General features: G+C 37.3%; 1 long non-coding RNA gene across 2 annotated transcripts in view; it reads right to left on the minus strand.

The window, feature by feature from the left end:
• Positions 1-2,073: 2,073 nt before the first annotated feature.
• Positions 2,074-15,464, minus strand: part of LOC141510990 (uncharacterized) — a 380,427-nt gene continuing 367,036 nt past the window's right edge. The window contains exons 3-4 of one of the 2 annotated variants that reach the window (XR_012475223.1): positions 13,570-13,671; positions 2,074-2,172 (exon numbers count right to left, since the gene is read on the minus strand). This is a non-coding gene — a long non-coding RNA (uncharacterized LOC141510990). The remainder of the gene's footprint in view (positions 2,173-13,569; positions 13,672-15,464) is intronic. The other variant, XR_012475224.1, reaches the window with a different exon arrangement.

The raw sequence follows: 15,464 nt of genomic DNA on the forward strand, positions 1-15,464 counted from the left end.
CCAGACTCACATTTCCTAACTAGTTAGTGGTTGTAGTTTTTCTAAAGCCTGAACACCAAGGTTAAGGGAATCTGTGTGAAGAAATGTTTCCTCACAATGTGCTATAAATGGTTTACACTCTGCCTGCCATGTGCTGAGGGATATGGGGGTAAATGGAGGTTCTGCATTTTCCAAAAGATTTTTTTTTTAAATAGGACCCCTGACTTCTGGAGTAGTTCTTGCTGATATCACTGGCAAATTGGTCTACCACGTAACCTTTAAAAGTGCAGCATATCCCAAAACGAGTTACTTATTAAACAAATGTTCCTTTTTTTGAGTGCAACTGACCTTTAAATGATTATTTCTCAGCACTTGCAACAAAGGGAATCTCACCTCTCACCCTCACATTTTTTGATGCGTTGCAGCAAGTGGCTTCATGACCTTTTCACAACATATAACATGCTGTACAACACAAAATTACTCACAAACTCTAATGAACCCTGTTCAGAGAGGAAGTCCCATTCGCCTTTTTTCTGGTGGTGGCGTTTAATAGTGGGCACGTGGGAAAAAGAAGCCCACAAACCTTATCATGCATCTGCATGGGATAACTTTTCACCAAGCAGTTAATTTATTCAAAAAAGTGAAAAACAAAAACAAAAACATTCCTTCAATGCCCACTGGCTGCTGTTGTCTGATCTCAGCCAAGCTTTGGCCCAAGTTCCCCTAACTGAGAGAAAGCAAGAACCACATAATTTTTGGTGTTTAATTAAGGAAAGTCAGTATTTTTCAGCCTGTGGAGTGGCAACACAAAAACCAGTGGGAAATCTTTGGGTTTAATGAAATGTTTGTGTTTGAGTCAAACTTATATGTATGACTAGCATGGCAACCTCTTTTACTTAAGCTGGTGGAGATGGGTAGTGACAAAAGCTTTTGACAGAGGAAGATGATTAGATGCATTAACCTGAACTGCTAGGAAATTTAAGAACTTGGTTGCCTCAGAAACAGATAACTTCAGAAAGGAACAATGTGGATAATGAGGCTATGTTTCTTATAATTAAGTGGAATGGATCATTGGAATTCTGATATTTCAGAGAGTGAATCTAATCAGGTGTGTATTTTGGAGGGTCGATGTTTTATAGTGAGCCCTTTACAGGTGTAAAGAGGACCAAGCTTCTTCTAGGCTTATTGATCTTTTTTTCCAGCTAAAAGAATGGTTTACAGTTTAATAACTTGGTTCCATTTAAATGAGCGTCCCTGGCCCAGGCTAATTTCTCTTTTACAAAGAAGCAACCCCCAAGACCCAAGAGTTAGAAGACTATAGCTCTATATCTATGTATATATGCATAAAAATACAGAGAACACATATGAGAAGGCTCATCTTTTCATATTATTTGACACGGTACAGAAAAAATCTTAATGAGTGCTAATACTTTGATAAGGGAAATTGAATCCTCTTGAAAAGTGATTTCCAAATTGGCTAAATAAATTCAGTATTTTAATAAAAATTTACTCTTCTTGAATACAAACTCTCTCCTAACTATGTCTGAATGTTTCTCCCTATGTTTCTCTCTCTCTCTCTCGCCCTCTCTCTCTCTCTCTCTCTCTCTCTCTCTCTCTCTCTCTCTCTCACACACACACACACACACACACACACACACACACACACACACACAAACACTCTTAGTCACTCATTCTCTCTATTTTACTGTCTTTCATAGCAAGGATAGTTTCTCCTGGTGTCAGATGCAGCATGCATATTAGAAATAACTTTCACTCTCTACATCCGGTTTTCTGTCTCTTCTTTCTTACTTGATCTTACTGTCTCTGTCTCCGACTTTCTTTCCTATCATTGAACATTTTTTAATCTTTTTTTTCCCAATTCATTCTGCTTTTCTCTTGTTCTACCTCTCTCTTTTGGTCTCTTGTTCTCTGTGTGTGTCCTTTGTCTCTCTGTTTCTCCCTTTCCTTCTGTGTATAGATGTATTTAAACAAAAGCATCTGACTGAACATCTTAAAATAAGTTAGAAAATAGCTTGAGGACCATGCCCCATGATTGAAAACAGTTTGAGAATGACTATAAACTTACAGTTTTCCCTTCAGGTTCAGAATCAGTAATATTTTGTGTAGCCTGCGGGGCAGATACAATGCTTCAGGAGTAGAATCAAATGTAATATCCTCTGGAAAAGTGGGGTTCTGAAAGAAATAAAGGAGGAGCAGAAGCAGACTTACTTGGAGTTCTTTAGGTTGGTCTTTCACAAAGCAAACCAGTCACTTGATTGGTGTGTAATCACCAAGATAAATAAACAACTTGAAGTCTAAACTGATTCACTGTCAATTCTTCCCTGGGCCTTCTCCTTCATTAATGACTCACCCTGCTGACAAACAATCCAGAAAAATCAACAATCTTAGATAACACAGCGAGCAACAGTTGATATGTCTGTTCGCTATTTACATTCCTGAGGATGAATATTTATGACAGGCGATGCTCCTTCAACATATACTATATTTCAACCAGTTCTCAGCCAAGATTAGATTCGAAAGGTCCAGACACTCACAACACACATCCTTTTCACACTCGTCCTCCCCAGCTGTTAAACAGAAACCAACTGAGACAACATGGAGCCCACTGGAAAGTGACTTGAAGGAACTTTCTTAAGGGCCCTCTCATTTCTTAGCCCCCCCCCCCTTCTTTTTTCTGTTTACAAAGATTTGACTTCAAAATAATATCTTCCCCCTCAAAAAGACTCCCCCCCCAATACTGTCTGGAGTTTATTTTACATTTTTTCATTGGTTGCGAACAGGCCACGTGCTTCCCTCCTTGGGGTTGGTGAACCCAAGTTGTCTATGTACACAGACAGCACTCTGGCCCCAGATGTGACTGGTTAACTGTACAAGCAAGAAGGATAAATCCGTACAACAATGCTTCATTCACCAAAGAAATCTGCAGTGGATTATAGCTTCTCTATGGTTAAGTCTGGTCTTAATTTACTGCTTTTATTCAGTTTTCAACCACAAACGAGCCCCTTATGAGGCATTCACTATGCAGAATTGACAACTCTTTTTATCTACTTGAAAAATATTTTTGGATAATAATTTATGGTTACAAAATATTTTAAGCAGTTTGAATAGTTATATTATATTCTCTCAATGCTTAATGATGCAGTATCCCCTGTAAAAATGGAATGCAGGGCAATCTGGTAATTTTACATACAGTATTTATAACAACAGAGCAAGTTGGCCATATAGAAACACAAATAAAAAAATGCACACACACAACCCTGCATATTTCATAGGAAGTCTTTAAAAAACATTTTTTAAGCTCTTAAATTGCATCTCAAGAGAAAATTAGAGTCTGGGGCAGTGACTAAAGGTTCTATATAAGGGGGGGAAATAACTTTGGCAAGCTCCATATTTTATTTATGGGCTATTATGCTTGAAATGTATATTCAGAACACCCTTTGGAAGGAGAAAATCTGCAACTCTTGCTGAGGGACGGTTCATATGCTATTTATGTTTTTTACATGAAACCTAAATGTCATGTGAGTAGTTGTGTATTTTTCCTTCCGCAATCAAAGGTATTCTCTCCATTCATATGCTGAATTAATACAGTATCTTATTTGTAAAATCCATCTGAAGATGCTCATTAGTATTGGGCATCGGATGGTTTTCAAGGATTGGGTTGCCAGCAAGAATCACTTTGGGAACTAAGACTATCTAGAAGTGTTGAAGTCTTGTGTTTTTCCTTTCTTTCTTTCTTTCTTTCTTTCTTTCTTTCTTTCTTTCTTTCTTTCTTTCTTTCTTTCTTTCCTTCCTTCCTTCCTTCCTTCCTTCCTTCCTTCCTTCCTTCCTTCCTTCCTTCCTTCCTTCTTTCCTTCCTTCCTTCCTTCCTTCCTTCCTTCCTTCCTTCCTTCCTTCCTTCCTTCCTTCCTTCCTTCCTTCTTCCTTCCCCCTCTCTTTTGCCAAGTGTCGCCACCACAGTCTCTATCAATTTCATCGCACATCCCCTAGGGGGATGCCAACCATCAACTCTAAGACTAGACAGAGCAGAGGGCTCATGCAAATGATGGGGAATGTATCTTATAAAAAAGAGACAATGGAAACGATCTGATCCCTGAGCTCTTCAAGGCACCCAAGTTCCTTTTGCTTGATTCTCGATTAATTTGAGCTGTTGGCACCAGAAGCTTTACAACTTTACTCTTGGCAGAAATATAATACTTTCAGACTCATTGATACTCAGGGATCCTTCCCATTACAGCATGAACTCCCTGTAGATAAACAAAGGGAAACATTCAGCGGAGGTACTTGCCGTGTTTTCCTCATTAGCGGATCCAGTGTCTTGAGCAGAGAATGAGTGTTTTGGGAAAAGCATTCTTGGCATTAACAAGAAAGGACATTGCTTTTACAAGCAGAGCCACTTTATGATTTTCTAAGACATCTCTCTCCCGTGCCATATGTAAATTATGTTAAAGGAAAAAAAAAGCTAACCACGAAAGTATGCATTTACTTTGGGAAAAAAATGCACAGGCGTACTTCAAGAGAACAACAACAAAAAAAGATGAAATGTTTTCGTTCAGTTAGCTAAAAATGAGAGCTTCCTTATAAACTTTTCTTTTTGGTATTCATGGTTTGGCAGATTTTATTTATTTATTGATTTGCTTATTTATTTATTTACTTTATTTATTTCAAGCATTGGATTTTTGTTGTTTTATAGATTTCTACATGTCATAGGATGGTCAACTACAATTATTTAAAAATTTGCTGTCTGGTTATCTCTATGGAAGAACAAGCTTATTGGTTCTCTAATCTACTCACATTGGTCTTGTTAATTTAATAGAAATTATATGCTAGATAGAAAAAAGAAAACAAATGAGGTAGAAAGATGATTAAATAAGAAGCTTCAACAAGAAAACCTACTGGATAATATCATAGTTATTATCCACCCTAAGCTCTGATTTCTTAATATTTCTTTAAAAAAAAACCCATTCCCTATCCTCTCCAGCTTGTCCTTGTATTTATAAACATAATACATAGAACTCCATTATCACAGATTATTATGCTCTTGAATGACTTTTGGGGGCAGTAAGGAGATATTGAGAATTTATCTATGAAATAATCCCAATTAGATTGACTGAAACTATTGGTCTTTAACAACTTCTGAGACAAGACATTTGAAACTTTGGATAAATCAAGTGAATTCTGAGTCATCCTTCCTGATACTATCCTCATATACTTCTTAATATAGCTCAGTGAGAGGATATATTTGTCCCCATTCCTTGACTCTTTTTCTCCTTCTTAAAGAACATAGATTCATAGAATTTTAGAGCTAGAAGAGACCTTAGAAATCTAGTAAGAGTCTCTGGAAACCTTAAAAGACTGCAAAAATTGTTTGCAATTTACTCATTTACACTGGAAGCTGGAAGAAAACTCAGAAGCCAGTCATCTAATCCTGTCCCTTCCCATTTTACAGTTGAGAATTCTGAAGGAAACTGAAGCCAGAGAAGTTGATTTGCCTGTCCAAGATGGCACAGGTAAAGGTCAGAAGCAGAATGAGAATTCAAGGTCAGAAGCAGAATGAGAATCCTGGGCCAGGACGAGGGCTCTTTCCCCTGTGTCTTAAGCCTCCAGTCTTGGCTCATTTTAATAGTTCAGTTTATGTTTTTTTGGATGAGGAAATCAAGGTTCATGGAAGTTAATGGTCTTGGCCCAGGTCATACAGGTAGTCAGTGGCAGAGTTGGGATTAATCCCCAGATCTGCAGGTTCCTAGGCCATTACTTTTTATAATACGGCATGCTGGATTCTACCTAAAGATGTGAAAGTGGGAGGGCCATTGAACACAGAATTTCCCCACTGCCTCACCGTTACAAAACTATCTAGGCTAAATGACGGGTTGTTTGCTAAGTCACTATGAAATTTCAGGGTTTTAATGGTCCTTAAAATATAATACCCTCTGTCATTTATTTCCTGGAGTCAAATCCATTTCTAACACTTTGAGTCCATGTTAAACACATAGTTCAACACTGTTTGAAAGGGGAATGCAGACGTGATAAGCAATTAATCTGCCTCAACTGCTTTTTAATGGTTTGCTTCCCTTACCAAATTCAAATAATTGATCCAGAATTATTAAAAAATGAATCAGTTGAAATCTCAACTTGTAATCCCTCACTAACTCATGAATGTTAATATGTGGTAAATTTATATGACACCTTATCTTGGAGGTCATGATTATTATCAAGTAGCCTGAAATATGGGAATTATACTTCCCCATGATTTAGGGAGAGAAGATCTGAGAAGAAGAGATTAAGAGGCTTCTGAAATGTGTTCTATTTATGAAGTGAAGCAATGGTACTAGAAAAATGTAATTTAAATTATTTGGAATTTCATCCCAAAGAGGAGGTTTGACCTGGATTTGCTGAAGAATTGCCGAAGAATTGCAAAAGAATTGCCTCAATGTCTCCATTTCAATTTGCTAGTGGGGACTTTTGCTTCTGATTCTTGGGTGAGTTGAGGAAAGAACCTGGAAGCTCCTCTATGACTTCTGCCTAGGTGACGCAGTTGGAATAGGGATTTCTGATAGTGAACCAATTGAAGAGACAAATATAACCAACTTTTTTCAGTTAGTTAGAAATGCTGAAAAGCATTAGGTTCAAATTGGCTATTTTGAAGGGTCTGAGGAGAGGTGGAACACTGCACTAGGAGTATGAATTTGGTATCATCCTGTTTTTGCTAATTTTCTGTGTGACTTTGGGCAAATTGTTTTCCCCTTCTAGGCCTCAAGTGGCTCATTTGTAAAATGAGAGAATTGAACTAGATAACTTGTAAAGGCCTTTACAGCTCTGGATATGGAGAACTCCAGATGTGGATCTGCCCCTACTAATGCAGAACAGCAACTCATCTGCAAATTCTCGTTTTAGAGAGCTACCTGAAGGCTTCTTTAAGTAAGGGATAAAAGTATTTATTAAGAGCCTACTATGTTCCACAAAAGTGGTAAACATTTTATATTGCTCTCATTTGAAACAACAACCCAAAGGTACTATTTTCATTTCCATTTTACAGTTGAGGAAATGGAAAAAAAGGATCTAGCACATCATACTATTCAACAACTCTTCCTTTCTTGGAAAAGATATTGAAGTGGTTTACCATTTCCTTCTCCAACTCATTTTACAGATGAAAAAACTGAGGCAAACAGGATTAAGCAACTTGATTGGGTTACAGAGCTAATAAGTGTTTGAGGCAAGATTTGAACTCATCTTCCTGATTCTCATCAATCCAATATGCTATCCTCTTGATCACCAAGCTCATTCCTGGTCCAAATCTGGTCTGTACAAAAAAAGGAGGAATTGGAGCCAGACTGGCCTTCTAGCACTATTCAATCTTGTCATTTTTTGCTTGTTTGCACTTGTTTCTATGCAGTGGAAAATATAATACATTTTATGAACTTGCCAGTTGACATGCTGTAGGCAAGTCAGATTGGGGGAGAAAAAGGCAGACAATACAACATTCTTCTCCATGACATCTGGGCAATGAAGACATAATCTGATAACAGTGTATGTGTAGGCAGGGAAAGACTTACCTAAAGTTTATTTTGCTCTATTCTTTGTTGTAATGCACTGTTGCTGAATTCAATATGTTCATAAACAAACATGAAATGCAGTTTGCTGGAGAACTGCACCTGAAGGTGGGAGAATGAGTCTTCAGTTAAGAAGACCCAGGCTCAGTTACTAGCTCTGATATCTACCAATGGCTTGACCTTAAACAAGTCACAATTTCTCAGGTTCCTGGGCAGCTCCCTAAATTGATGAGCAGGTGCTGATCTGCATTTTCTCATTGGGAGACCCTTATACCAATGAAATAACCAGTCTGTTGTTTAAAAAAAAATGAAAGGCCAGATCAAAACCCCTACAACCCCCAATGAATTACAAAATATGCTTTCATTTTAATATTTAAGTATGGCAAGGGACATTTTTTTTTTGCTCAACTGCAAAATGTTCTTTTTAAAGATTTAATGAAAGAAATAGTTTTTCCTGAGAAAATTGCCAAACAACATTTTGTCATAGTGAAAAGGAAAATGATGGCATAGAGCCAATCTTTTTTGGATGATTTTCCTTGAAGGATGAATAAAATACATTTTTGAGAAACTGAAATTCATTTTAGAAAAGAAGTCAAAGAAGGCCCATAGCTGAAAGCATTCTTCACCTCCTCAAATTTTCCTTGAACACTTCATGAAGACCATTTCTTTCTCTTTCCTATTATAATTATCTATATGCATGTCATATCCTTTCAGAGAAAATGCTAATGAAGATCATAGATTAAAATAAGGACATGGAACTGGAGGACCTCCATTGAGTGCAAACCCCTTGTTTATACATCTTAATCTATACAAATGAAGGTTTAGGTGACTTTTTTTGGGGATCCCCCCCCCCCCGGAGGAAATATGAAGATAGATTTGAACATAGATCTCCTGATAGAAGTATCAAGCTTCTTCCTAATTCATGACGATATTTCGGGGTCTATTGTCACACCCTAAGGTCCAAGGCTTTGGTCTGGCACTGCCCCAGCAACCACAGTAGGACTTGAAATTCAATAAATTTAGGAGCTTTTTAAGGATGAATTAATTGAATGTTGCACCAAATATGCAGGTAAATGATGTTATAAATATCCAAACAGCCCTTGGAAGCAAAAAGGTTTCCACACCCCTGCCTTACACATAAGTCAAACTTATTGGATCATAAAGTTATAGGTTGAGAAGACATTTTCAAATCCTTGAGTCCACATACTTCATGTTACAGATAAGGAAATTGAGTCTGAGAGGAGCTAAATGACTTGTTCTGGGTTACATAGCTAATTTTCTGATGTAGAATTTGAATTCTGACACAAAAGCCTTTGCTTAAAATGAGTTGGTTTGAAATGAAAATATTTATTCAAATTCATTGCTTTGTACATTGCTTTGTACATAAGTACATTGAAGGTCTTTTGGTTCACAAAATTTGAACATTAGTTGTCTCCCAAGATTCAAATCAAGAAAACCAGTCAAGAAATCCAGTTTGATAAGAAGTTATTAAATTCTTTTGTGCCAAAGCACTGTGCTGAGGAGATATATGAAGTATAATTCCTGCCCTCAAGAAACTTAAAATCAACAGAAACAACTGACCTTCTGTGTTCTATTTAAGAATATGTTCAAATGGGCCAAGCATAACTCTCCCAAATTTTGACCTCTAAAACAGTAAAATAGAAAAGAAAAACAATTTGAATAGATTTTTCTAGCTTCCTCATCTCAAAACAATTTCTTCATAATAGCCCTCAGCTCCATAGATTACAAGTCAGATTTGTTTACTGCTCAGATCAAATTTCAAAAAACTTTAAGTAAAATAATTAGCACCAGTTTCTAGTCCTGATGGGAAAGACTTCTCATGACTAAAAGGTCTTAGAAATATTAAGTACAATTGCAACCCTGATCTAGGTAAAATAATTAGGTAGATTGTATTCTGGTACATTTCATTTGTAGCAACATGCAGCAATTCTACTAAGCTGAAGGTAAAAACAATAAAAAAAAATCCTGGCCTTTCAGCCTTTTGATAAATTTAAATAAAAAATGCATCCCAGGTCTGCACATTAATAAGGCCTGTTAAACTCAGTTGAATATTTTACATTCATCTGTACTTCAGCAGACAGGTTCGTGACCTCTGTAGAGAGGCTATAGCTCCTGTAGTTCTAAAGCCCATATGGGGGAGGACAGGAAATATTATTTTGTGATTAGAAAACATTACCAGGATTGACACAAAAATATTCTTAATGTGGAACATAAGACTCAGAAATTAACACTCAACCAACTAAAGCCTTTGAATGAATTGACTTTTGCTCTGCTCAGTAACTCAGAGAAAATGCAACCAGAGAAACTAAATGGAAAATAGGATTTCTCTAAAGACAAGATGGATAATTTTTGCAGAATCTGTTGCCACTTAGAATAAGAATCCCTTTAACAACATAGGATTATAGAAACATAGATTTAGGATTGGAAGGCATGGTTAGGAGTTATTGAATCATATCCTTTAATTTTGCCGATCAGGAGACTCAAATAGAAGGTAAAAGAAATGCCCACGTCATTTAACTGGCAGTTTCATAGGCAAGGTTTGAACTCAGGTCTTTGGACTTCAAGTCTAGTATGTGATTGTCAGCTCTGTGGTTGCCATTAAATGCATCCCAAAAGAGATTCAATAGCTAGCCTTACTTGAAGACCTCTAGGGAGGAAAAACCATTGATTGCACTCTTGGGGATCTCTAATTCTTAGGATGCTATTGTAGTAAAATCTGCCTTTCTGTATCTCCCATTTATTGTTCCTGGTTCTTTTCCTTTGTCTCTTCTTCTCCAGGCCAAACACCTTCGATTCCTCTAACTGTTCCTCCTATAGTATAGTCCCTTCATCATCCCGGAGATGCCTGTCTTTAACTTATAGTCTGATTTGGGCAGGATACAGGGGGATTATGACTTCCAAAGTCCTCTATACTCCTTCTCTTTTAATGAAGCCTAAGACCACATTAGCATCGGCCAGTCTTTGATGGCTGCCCTTCATTAGGCTGTAGTTCTGTTTGTGTATGTACTCAATGGCCTTCACATGGGACTTCCCAGTTTTCTAAGGTTATGGGAATTACAGCCACAAATGAGACTTCTTAAAGGCACTACCCAACCTCAAATAAAATGCACGTTATTTGTTCTCCCCGCTCCCTTTGTCCCTCCCTACCCCATTTCTCCTCTTTAACCACATTTCTTAGAAACCATTAAGATTCAGAGTGTCCCTAACTCTAAGAACTCCCTCTGAAGTGGTAGATCCAGGCCAGAGAGATCTCAGACTCTACAGTGGAAGGAACATTTCACCCACAAAGCTGATTGAGGCGTTTTCTTTGGATCTGCTAGCAGGAGCACAATGAGGAATGAATGAAGTAAGCACTCAGCAGCTGAATACCCTTAAAGAGCACTCAGGACCTTTATTTGGTGCCAAACAGAGTGACCTGCCAGGATCAGCTGCGGGAAGTATATTATGCCCAAGCTCCGCAGTCTATCCCAATGGCCTATTCATTTCTGAGAAAATTTTCAGGTATTGAAATTTAATCCATGATGGTCCAATTACAATTTAGGACCCTTTTACTTTAAGAGATTGGGCTTCACCCATTTGGCAGTCATTATAAGTCAGAGTGCCTGGTGCCTTGATGCTTAGATTCTAATTTCAGGAAGGCAGGTGTTTTCTATGGTTAGTCACCAACCTCTGAATTCCCTTCCTCACTTAGTTAAAAGAAACCATTCTCTCTGTGCATCTCTCCCTACTCCCTTTTCTCTTTTCCTATTTCCCACTCTCTTTTTCTCTCTCCTCTATATACTTTCTATCCTTCCTCCCTTCTTCCATTTCTTCCCCTTCTCCCTCCTCCTCCATCTTATCTTTCTCCCTCTCCCTATTCCCTCTTCCTCTTTTCCCCTTTCTCTCCCCATCTTTTTCCTCCCTCTCTTTCCTCTCTCCCCATTCTCTCCCTTTATTCATTTTAAAATATTCATGGCATGCCTTAAACTTTGTGGTCTGTGTCTTTCCAACTCTCTGATGTTTCTCCCTTATCTTTCTCCTGCTCCCTCTCCTCTCTTCCTTCTCCTCTCTTTTCCCCTTTCTCTCCATCTCCTTCTCCCTCTGACTACTTTCTCCCCACCCCAGTCTTTCTCCTTCTTTCACCCATTTTATTCATTTCAAAATATTCAAGGCATGCCTTGAGGTTTCTGTCTCTTTCTGGTCTCTCTGTGTCTTTTTGATTCTCTGGTCTTAATTTTGGCTGCTTTAGATTCACAGGTTTCATTATAAAGGACTCTATTTTTCATCTCTGTTTCTGAGTATTTCTTAGGGAGTTGTACTGTCTTAAAAAGGGCAGCGGATGGAGAAGACTCTGATGCATTCCTTGGGATCTGGACACTGACTGATGAGCCTTGCAACCTTGGGAGAGTCACTTATTCCTTGATCTTTCTATTTTCCTTTAAATCGAGACAATGAGATTTCCCTCCTTCAGTAGTTTATTCTAAGCCCTTGTGAAATATGTAAATGCTTTAAATCTAGAGAAAGCATTAGTGCTATCTAAAAAGGTTTTCTTTGATTTAGAATAAGCTTGTATTGTCTACATCTTTTTTCTTCTTGCACTTCTTTTTTATTCTTTTTTGTTCCATCTCCATTTCTCTTCTCGGGCTCCACCTTCTCTTTCTCCACCTCTTGCCTTATTATTATTATTTAGAATAATATTCTAGCTTGCTTTGATGTGGAGCCTGATTCTACCATCCAGTTGGCTAATATCCCATCTAGCTTTGAGTCATCGGCAGATTGGATAAACTTGCTATCTTCAAGGATAGGCCTTTATCTAAATCATATCCAAATCAGTGCCTTTCTTTCTATTGCCATGGCCACCACCCTGGGACAGGCTCTCATTACCACCCACCTGGACCATTATGATAGCCTAATTGGTTTCTTTGGCTCCAGTCTCTCCCAGCTCATCCTTATCATAATGATGATAATTCACATTTCCATAGGGTTTTCAGGATTACAAAGCAATTTCCTTTCAACTACCATGAGATAGCCATGTTTAAACATTAATCTCATTTAAAGACAAAACCGAGGCAATTCCAGATTTTTTTGGAAGCTGAGAAAAGGAATTGCAGAAGGGCTTGAACTGAAATATTATTGTTTCTATTGGCCTCTACAAAGTAGAGATGGTACCCAAAGAAAGGTGCTTTTTGACATCTAATGTTTTTAAATTCCCTCCATTTTATGTAGGATAATAAGGATCATAGATCGGTGGCAATCCCAGAAGCTTCTTAAAATTCAAAAAGAAGTTAAGTGACTTGCCCAAGGTCATATAAGTTTAACTGGAGGTGAGACTCAAACTCAAGTCTAATAACACCGAATTGGGAATTCTTTTCACTATACTAAAATGCCTCTAGATTTGCAAAGCAACTTCTTCACAATAATCCTGGGGTGTCAGAAGAGAAATAATTTAAGCTTCAAGGCAGTTAGGTGGCTTAGTGAATATAGCACTAGACTTGGCATCAGGAAGACCTGAGTGTAAATCCAGCCTCAGACACACAAGTTGTGTTGATCAGTTATTTCCTGTCCAACTCTTTATGACCTTGTTTGAGGTTTTCTTGGGAAAGATATTGGACACATTTGCCATTTCCTTCTCCAGCTCATTTTACAGATGAGGAAACCAAGGCAAATAGGGTTATGTGACTTGCCCAGGATCTAAAAAGCTTTTTAAATAACTGAGGTCACATTTGAACTCAAGTCTTTCTAACTTCAGGTCCAGTGCTCTATCCACTGAGCGACCTAGCTGCCTATATAAGCTATGTAGCCCACCTTACCTTATATATCTCAGTTTCTTCAATAGTACTATGGAATAAAAAATTCCATCTAACTCCCAGGCATCTTGTTGCAAGCACCAAATGAGCTAATATTTGTAATGTACTTATCTCAGTCCTTCACACATAGTAGGCACTGCATGAATGCTTATTCCCTTCCCTTTCCTATTTTGCAGATGAGGAAACTGATGCAAAGAAAAAGAAAATAACTTTACCAGGGTCACATGGCTGGTTAAATCCACATCCCCTGAATGAATACTTTCTTTCCACTTCAATTTTCTAACAACATTTATGAAGCCATCCATAGGTATGGACTCCTAAAAAAGGAAAAATTTCCCATTAACCTCAAGTTCCATCAGCAGGGTTGAAATATGAAGGAATGCATATATAAGGAAGGCATATATGAATAGCAATCAAATACCTGGATTCTTAGCTTGTTCCCACTGTTTTTAGCTGTTGAAATCTTGAGGAACACCTTTTCTAAGCCTCAGTTTCCTGATCTGTGACCCTCCCCCCCAGAACAGTTGCATGCAAATATAATTTTTTTTTGTAAAAAACCTATAGAAATACAATGATTAAGATATGTCTCTAATGGATCTTTGTAAGGTAAGAAATTTATTTATTGAAACATCTCATCTTCCCCATTTTAAAAGTTCTGATTTCTGTAGTTGTGTTTTTCCTTAGAGATTCACATGTGTCTGTTGTTCTACCAATATTAAGTTATGATTAATAGAGTTGGCAATAACAATTGAGAGGAAGGAGGAAGAAAGGGAGAAAAAAAGAGTCAAAGGACAAGAAGATGGAAAAATAATCAATCTATATATCTATATATCTATGTCTATTTATATGGCACATAGAATGGGAACTCCTGCCCAGTAAGATGAGACTGCTTCTTATACTGAATATACATTGACTAGGACAAGAGCTGGCATAACCCTTGCCTAGACTTTTCCTTCCATTGCATCTGCCCCATTGGAAGATAGCAAGAGAAATTTCATAGACTTTGGCAGAAAAATCCATATATATATATGACTGTCTTTAAGACAAGCCAAAATAAAGAAGTTTGAACTAACAAATCAGAAAAAGTAAAACAAGGAGCTAATTGTTTGTTGTTTAGCCTTCATATTTTAGTCCTACTGAGGCCACTCAGGGTGGACGGGGCAATTTTCTTTTTTGAATTCAAACATATGGATGGTTTTGTAAATATTGACCTAGAGAGAGAGTGCTAGACTCAGACAGGGGATTTAGGTTTAATTAGTCATGGGACCCTGGTGAAGTTGATAATCCTTTCTTTGCCTCAGTTTCTTTAACTGTAAAATGGGGAAGGGAAAAGAACAATAATATATGTAGCATCTACTATATATTAACCTCTTTACAAATATTATTTCATTACTGCTGACAACAGCTTCATTTTATAAAAAGGTTAATAGACTCTTTTAAAGGTATCTACTTTCTCATTTTTAAAAATGAAGTTTAAAGACTCTGAATAAAGTAATTTTAGGAGAGAGGAAAACTCAGAGACTATTTAGACTGATTGACTAAATTTTTCTCCATTGCAAACTTATTGTGTTTCTTTATCTTGAATATCTCCAAGGCATGGGGAAGTGGGAATGGGAAATTCATTGCTTCCCAAGACATCCCATTCTATTTTGGGATGCCTCTGAGTTTGTACAGTTATATCTGAATTGCAATTCTCTCACTTGTTAGCCATGAGACCTTGAAGAAGTCATTCCTCATCTCTGTATCTCAGCTTCCATACTTGTAAAATGTGTAGAAAATAGCTAACTATAAACCTAAAGTACTATGAATCTAAATTTGTGACTTCAGTTTAGTAATTATTTATTAAACATTATCCATAACTAAGTTTTGTGCTGTGAAAGATATGAAAGAGTCATAGATTCAGCCCTTAAGGGACTTACAATCTAACTGAGGTATAAGATGAGAAATACCTCTATTATGAGGCAGGATATGATAAATTCAGAAGATCATTTGATAATCACCCTAATTTTACAGAGAGGAAAACTGAGGCCAAGAGTTGTTAAGTAATGCTCAAGTCAATACCAAAAGTGATTGTCAGAGCTAAGATTTAAAAGATTTGAATCCAATTCCA

This window comes from Macrotis lagotis, chromosome 2, assembly GCF_037893015.1.
Source record: "Macrotis lagotis isolate mMagLag1 chromosome 2, bilby.v1.9.chrom.fasta, whole genome shotgun sequence".
NCBI lineage: Eukaryota > Metazoa > Chordata > Mammalia > Peramelemorphia > Peramelidae > Macrotis > Macrotis lagotis.